Genomic DNA, 7,522 nt, shown 5'->3' on the forward strand with positions numbered 1-7,522 from the left:
CCAGTGGCCCCGGGGGATGTAGCTGCGCAGATGCACGGGTCTGGGGTGGGGGGGGCGGGGCGTAACCCTGGTGTGTGCTGGTCTAAGGCACAGCCCTTTGTGCACATGCATAGAGCTGTGGCAGCAGGTTGGAGTTACACCTTCTTTGATTGGGGTGGATGTTACCTGGCTGCGCAGGTTGGCATGTTCTCAGAGCTGGGAAGTGTGGCTGAGAGCTCTGCGCATGCGCTGTTCTAGAACTGCTGTAAAGTTGCGGTTCCCAGAGCTGAATGATGTGATTGGGGGCTGTCCTCATGTGTGGGCCTGGGAGTGCTGTAGAGCGGTGCGCTGAGCTCAGGGATGGCGGGGTGATGCTGTGGGACACTATGGGCGGGGTTGGGGATAGCATAGGTATGGAGGTTAGTGCCAGAAATGTTTTTGTGCTGGCAACAGCCTGCAGGGAACAGAGAGTGGGAGGTAGTGCTTGGGAGTGGTGTAGGAGAGGTGGGTTGGGCTGCACTTGGGGTGGGGGTGTGGGGCAGGTGCGTGCACTGGGGGCTGGTGGGGTGGGGGCTCATGGAGCACGGGGAGTAGGAGTGGATGACATGGTTCAGGTGTGTGGGGTGTGGGTTGAGTTGCCAGATACGGGGCTACGCTGGTGAGGGTAGTGCGCCCAAGGAATGCCACCTGGCTTACTTCCTAGCCCCGCATTCCCGTCAGTGCACTCCCATGGGCTCCCCACCTCCATGCCAGGCTCCAGCTTTCTGCCTCTCAGTTTCTTGGCCTCTGCAACCAGGGCTGCCGCGTGTGGTGCAGAAGTCTTTCCCAGGTCAGCTGCACTCCCGAATTGCCACCTCAGTTGCCTTCCTGTCCCTTCTCTAACTTTCCGTGAAACAGGACTTATTTCAAGCTGCTGTAATTGGCCATCTTCCCAGAAGTTGATCGCAATACTTTTTTTCATTTTTGATACTGATTTGGGCTTTTATCTTTATTATGTCATCATTAATTCATGCTTAGAATTTAATTCACTGTTATTTCTTGTTTTTAAGGATGTTTATCTTACTTGAAATTCTCTGGTCTTCTTTGTTCTGTGGTTTGTTGTTCTTCATTAATTTTGGAAAATTCTCAGCCACTGTCTTCTCCAATACTGTTTCTGTTCTGTTCTCTCTTCTCATTCTCACATGTCAAATGCAAATATGTTAGAAGGTTTTATCTTGATACCAGCTTTGCATGCTCTGTTCTGTTATTTTTTTTTTCATTTTTTCTCTTTGCATTTCAGTTTAGATAATTTATTTTGGCATACTCAATTCATTAATCCTTTCCTTTTTGGAATACGTCTGCTGTTAAGTCAATTGAAGGAAGTATTTACCTCTGATTTAGTGCTTTACTTTAATTCCATTATCATTTGACTCTATTGTTTCAGTCTCTTTGCTGAAATTTCCCATGCTTTTTATGCATGCTGTGTACTTTTCCAATAGATTTTTAAAGCATATTGATTATAGTTCCTTTAAATTACTTGTATGATGGTTCCAACATCTGGGTTACTTCTGGGTTTGGTTCTGTTGCATTATTTCTTTACAATGAGTTTATCTTTCATGGTTTTTTATATGCTGCATAATTTTTTATATGTAAGACATTATGAGTAGAAGAATAGAAGAAACTGTGTATGAGCATAACTCTATTTCTGTCAATTCATTTGTGTGAGAGTTTGATTCATTCCACTCAACAGTTCTGCTTTTGTTGTTATCAACAGTACGCACTGACTTCAGATTTCTCTATTGGTGCATTGCTGTTGCCTTGTGCTTAGAATGGAAACTGAGGTTCCAAAGGGTATTTCATAGATTTCCTACTCCACTTTCAGCTTTCAGCATTCCATTCTTGCCAGGTCAGGATCTTTTTTGTATGCTGGCAGTGGGGGTCACATTTCATTCTTTTTCATGTGAGTAACCTGTTATCACAGCACCATTTGTTGAAATTTTATTTTTTAAAATTTTTTAGTGCATGTGCTGGAATTGAACCTGGCGCTCCTGTATGGAGGTGAGGATTCTACCTGTGTTCCTCCCCAGGCCAGGGTCTTGAATGCAGGACTTTCTTAATGTTTCTTTTCTCTGTGATAATCCAATTCTGCTCTTATCTATTTTTCATACTCCAAGCAGTATCATACTTTTGTATTAGTGCAGATTTTTGACCCAAGAGAGTCTCTTGTCCATATTTTTGTTTCTGCTTCCTTCTAGCTTGAATGGATCTTGACTTGTTTCCTGAGAATAAGAGATTTTTTTTAACTCCTTTTCAGGCAAATGGGATTTGACTGGTATGAGGCTGCTTATTAACACCTCCCCAGAGGCTTCAGACAAATATGGCTCGTTTCCCAGCAGTATCTCATCATGTTTTGCATGCCTACATTACTGAAGGTAGTAGTTCTTTCTTGTCTCCTTCTCTGCCCCATCTTTTTCATGAGCACTTACCGAAGACCCATGGGAAACAGCCTGTAAGTGTGTCCAAACTCCCCTGGTGTCTGTGACTCCCACCTGTTCCATAGTGGCAAGATAACAGTACTTGGATTTTAGGAATTCATTAAAATTTTGACTGAATTCTTCATTTTATATGGTGGCCAAATTTCCCTTTCTGCTCTGTCAACATTAAACAGGTGCATGTCTCATCATCTGAAGGGCTTATCACTCCTTGCAGTTCAATTTACTTGGTTGGTTTGTGACCTTAGATCTCTGATATGCCCAAGTGAATTTGTACTTTTGTAGGTTATATGGCTCTATTTGTTGGTCATGTGAGAGCAGTATTTCTTTAAGACTGTCTACATTCTGAGCTAAAATGCAATCCCTTGAGTGAATTACTATAGTAACTCATAAAGAGGAAATTTTTATTTTGTAGCTCGACATTAATCATCACAAAGAGAGGGACTCAAATTTATATATGAATAATTTAAGACATATAAATTAATTGAGGGAAAGTGAATATGTAAAATACAACTTTTACCTCCCTACCTTAATCTCTCTTTCTCTCCCTTTCTTTCATTTAGGTCTAATAATACAAAAATTTTATATAGTTTTTGGTTCAATAATTATGAATTTTAGTTAAGAAATTATGAAATGGGAATGAGATGAAGTACCAAAATAGAAGTTATTTATTCTCCTAGTAAAATAAATTTTAAATAAACATGAATTTTGAGTATAAACTTAGAGGAATAAATCTTATTTAAAAACTGTGATCAGTTGGGAATTTTAGGTTCTATTGCTATATAGTGTTCTTAAACCTTTTCTCTAAAACGGTGACTATTTATTATTTCTCTGGGTCAAAAGTGAAGCAGTGCTCCTCTGAGAAGTTCTGCTGTATATGGTATATGCTGAGGTCACTGTCTTGGCTGCATATCTGGCCTGGGCTTGAATATCCAAAGGGTTTTGCTTCACATGTTTAGTCCAAGTGTTCTTTTATGTGCCATCTCCTTGAAGCTAGCTTGGGTTTTCTCAGAATATGGTTTTCCCAAGATAGTCAGTCTTTGTATGTTGCATCTGGCTTCCAAGAGATACGAAGTAGAAGCTTCCAGTCTTTTTAAGGCCTAGGTTCAAAGGCCTAGGTTCAGAAATCCCAGAACGTTACTTTTGGTATATTCTATTAATAAAAACAAATCAAATCCAGTCTGGGGGGAGCAGAAATAGACTCTATCTCTGGTTGGAGTAATAGTGCATACAGAGAAAGAAGGAATTTATGACTTTTTTTTTGGAGAGTGCCTACCATAGGCTACCCTCTGGCTGCAAAAATTCCCATGTGTAAAATAGATTCACCATTTCTTAAACAATTTCATTCCATTATGAAAAATAATTAAAGTTAAGAGTCTCATCATCTCAATCAAGCCAAGTTATGAATGAAGTTCATCAGGTATGGTTCTTTAGGTGCTGCTTCTGTAAGTTATTACTCTGATACAGAGGCCTGTGAACTTACAGTGCAACTTTTCTGTCCCCATACATCCAACATTCAGTGGTGAAACAAGAGTAGGAAAATTATAATGAAAATTTCACCCAATAAATAGGTAAAAGGGAGGCACAGAGTAGATGTGGTCTAAAGCAATTCTGAAGTCCAGTTGATTTCATGCAGCCAATTCCCCTTGGTCTTGTTTGCCAGAGTTCCTGTGACAAATACCACAAAGTGAATTAGCTTTAAAAAAACAAGAATTTATTGTTTTACATTTTTGAAGGCTAGAAGTACAAAATCAAAATTTCATCAAGTCCATGCTTTCTTCTAGATTCGGTAGCATTCTGGTGATGGAAGTATTCTATTATATGGGAATCGCTCCCTTCTCTTTGGCTTCTTCTAACTTCCGAATTCTACTTCTGGTTTCTCCTAGCTTCATATGAATTTCTTCTCTCTCTCTTTTTTTTAAAATTTATTTTGTATTATCAAACAAAAACAACATACAAACATGAACATTCTTAACATACAAATGTTCGGTATATGGTGTACAATCCATCGCTTACAGTATTCATCACAGTTGTATATTCATCACCATGATCATTTTTTAGAACATTTGCATCACTCCAAAAAAGAAATAAAAAGAAAAAAGAAAACACTCACACTTACCATACTCCTTACCCCTCCCTCTCATTGACCACTAGTATTTCTAGCTACTCAGTAGATTTTAAACTTTGTTCTCCCTATTTTTTTCTATACCCCTTCCCACTCCCTTTCATTGTTCACTAGTATTTCAGTCTACTCAATTTATTTTAAAATCTGTTCCCCTATTATTTATTTTTAACCCATTTCAAAAAAATTTTTATTAATAAAACCAATCAACATAAAACACAAACATCCTTAACGTATGAATGTTCCATACTTGGTGTGCAATCAGTGGCTCACAATATCATCACATAGTTGTATATTCATCACCATGATTATTTCTCAGAACATTTACATCACTCCAGAAAAAGAAATAAAAAGGAAAAACTCATGCATACCATACCCCTTACCCCTCCCTCTCATTGACCACTAGTATTTCCCTCTACCCAATTTATTTTAACATTTGGTCCCACTACTATTTATTTATTTTTAATCCATATTTTTTACTCATCTGTCTATACCGTAGATAAAAGGAGCTTCAAACTCAAGGTTTTCACAATCATATAGTCACATTGAGAAAGCTATATCATTATACATTCATCTTCAAGAAACATGGCTACTGGAACACAGCTCTACAGTTTCAGGCACCTCTAGCCTCTCTAATACACCTTAAACTAAAAGAGATATCTGTAAAATGTGTAAAAATAGCCTCCAGGATAACTTCTTGACTCTGAAATCTCTCAACCACTGACATTTAATTTTGTCTCATTTCTCTTTTCCCCCTTTCAGTTGAGAAGGTTTTCTCAATCCCTTGATGCTTAGTCCCAGCTCATTCTAGGATTTCTGTCCCATGTTGCCAGGGAGGTTTACACCCCTGGAAGTTATGTCCCACGTAGAGAGGGGGAGGGTGGTGAGTTTGCATGCAGTGTTGGCTGAGAGAGATAGGCTGCATCTGAGCAACAAAAGAGGTTCTCTGGGGGTGACTCTTCTCTTTTTATAGGGCCTCTAGTCATATGGATCAAGGCCTACCCTGACTCAGTCTGGCCTCATCCAAAAAAGGATCTTTGAAGATTCTTATTCACAAATGAGACTGCACTTTAATAAATAAATAGCATCTTCAAGGGTCTTATATACAAATGGGTTCTCACTCACAGGGATACATGATTTAATCCCCAACAAGAATGTACATTAGTTAGGTTCCAGTCTACTTCTTGGTGGTGTTTCTCTTTAACTTTTTTGCTTCACTAATTGAGCCATTCTTCTGTTTCGTTTAGAAATGGCCTATGTTTTCGGCTGTATAGATCTCTAAGCTTGCTTCATTACTCAAATTTGGGGGTCCAGAGACCTATTTTCATTTTGAATGATCATTGTCCCTTTTATTCCAAACTAGGGCAGATCCTTTCAAAACTCTATGGTCTCCCTCATATTTCAGATTATTATTCACTCCATCATACCAAAGAACATTCTTATATTTGCTTAAGACTGCCCTTTCTTTACTTTAGACACTATCCTTAAAATTTTAGAAGAAACTCTTTTGTCTAGCTATGAGGCTCTACAAAGCATCATTTAAAGTCTTTCAGAGATCTCCACAAGGGGTCTTATATCCAAACTTGATTTATTCTTTTCCCTGAGGCCACATTTTACTGGTAGTCCTCTGACACTGAGGATATTTCTCAGTTTGAGATTTGCCAGCTGAACAAGCTGTGAATGAGAAATACTTTTATTCTCTTACCCAAGTCCTAAGTACGTAATATTTCCTCTAAATTCTGTTTGAAAGTTGAATATTTTTACTTTAATTTATCTCTTTTTGGCAATAATTTATTTATAGGTGGCAAAAAGAAACCAGTTGGCACTTTCTGTGTTCTACCTAGAAATGCTAAACCATATTCACAACAGTCATGCCAACTATTCATGTATTTATATCATAGGTCTTCCTTTCTCCAGGCTCCAATAACAATCACTTCATTGCCCCAGTTTTCTAGGGATGTGGTCACAAAATCTTACAAACTTGGTGTCTTAAAACAAGAGAAACTTAACTTTATATAGTTCTGGAGACCAGAAGTCTGAAATAAGGTTGTTGGCAGTGTTGGTTCCTCTGGAGTCTCTGAGGGAGAATCCATTCCCTGCATCTTTCCTAGCTTCTCATAGTTGCCAGCAATCATTGGTTTTCCCTGGCTTATAAATTCATCACTCTCTTTTTCCATCTTCATATCATGTTCTTTTCTGTGTCTCTGTGTTAAATGTCCCTGTTATTTCTTTTATAAGGACACCAGTCATTAGATTTAAGGCCCACTGTAAATTTAAGATGATCTCATCTCAAGAAGACTTAATTTAATTACATTGCAAAGAACCTATTCCCAAATTTGGTCACATTTGTAGATGCTGGGAGTTAGGAGTTGGACAGACCTTTTAGGAAATACATTTAATCCACTAGGCCCTTACAGCATTTTTTTCTAGTCTCATTAACACCCTTCAGGCTTTATACCCACATCCAGTTACCAAGCCAGTGCAACATGTTTTAGATTTTTATATTTGTAGTGTCCTACTACTAGTACCAATATTTATTATATGTATATATATTGTTGTGAAATAAGCCCTCCCAAAACTTAGGGGCTTAAAAATAACCATTTTATTTATCCATTATTGTGTGTGTCAGGAAGTCAGGCAAAGTATAGAAAGCTTGACTTGTTTTTGTTCCATGATGTCTGAGACCTTAGCTGGGGTGGCTCAAAGGGTTGGAAGAGGGTTGGGATGTTTCAAATGGGACCAAACGTCTATAGCCTCAGTTGTGGATATTAGCTGAGTTTCTTGGTTTTCCTGTACATTGTCTCTTAATCTGTCAAACTTGGTGTGCTGGCTTGAAGCTATTATGTACCCCAGAAAAGCCATGTCGTTTTCATCCTAATTCAGTCTTTGAGGCAGACCTATTGTTTTGGTAGGAACTTTTTTTATATATAACTTTTTTATTGTATAGTAT

Source organism: Tamandua tetradactyla, chromosome 3, assembly GCF_023851605.1.
Source record: "Tamandua tetradactyla isolate mTamTet1 chromosome 3, mTamTet1.pri, whole genome shotgun sequence".
Taxonomy (NCBI): domain Eukaryota; kingdom Metazoa; phylum Chordata; class Mammalia; order Pilosa; family Myrmecophagidae; genus Tamandua; species Tamandua tetradactyla.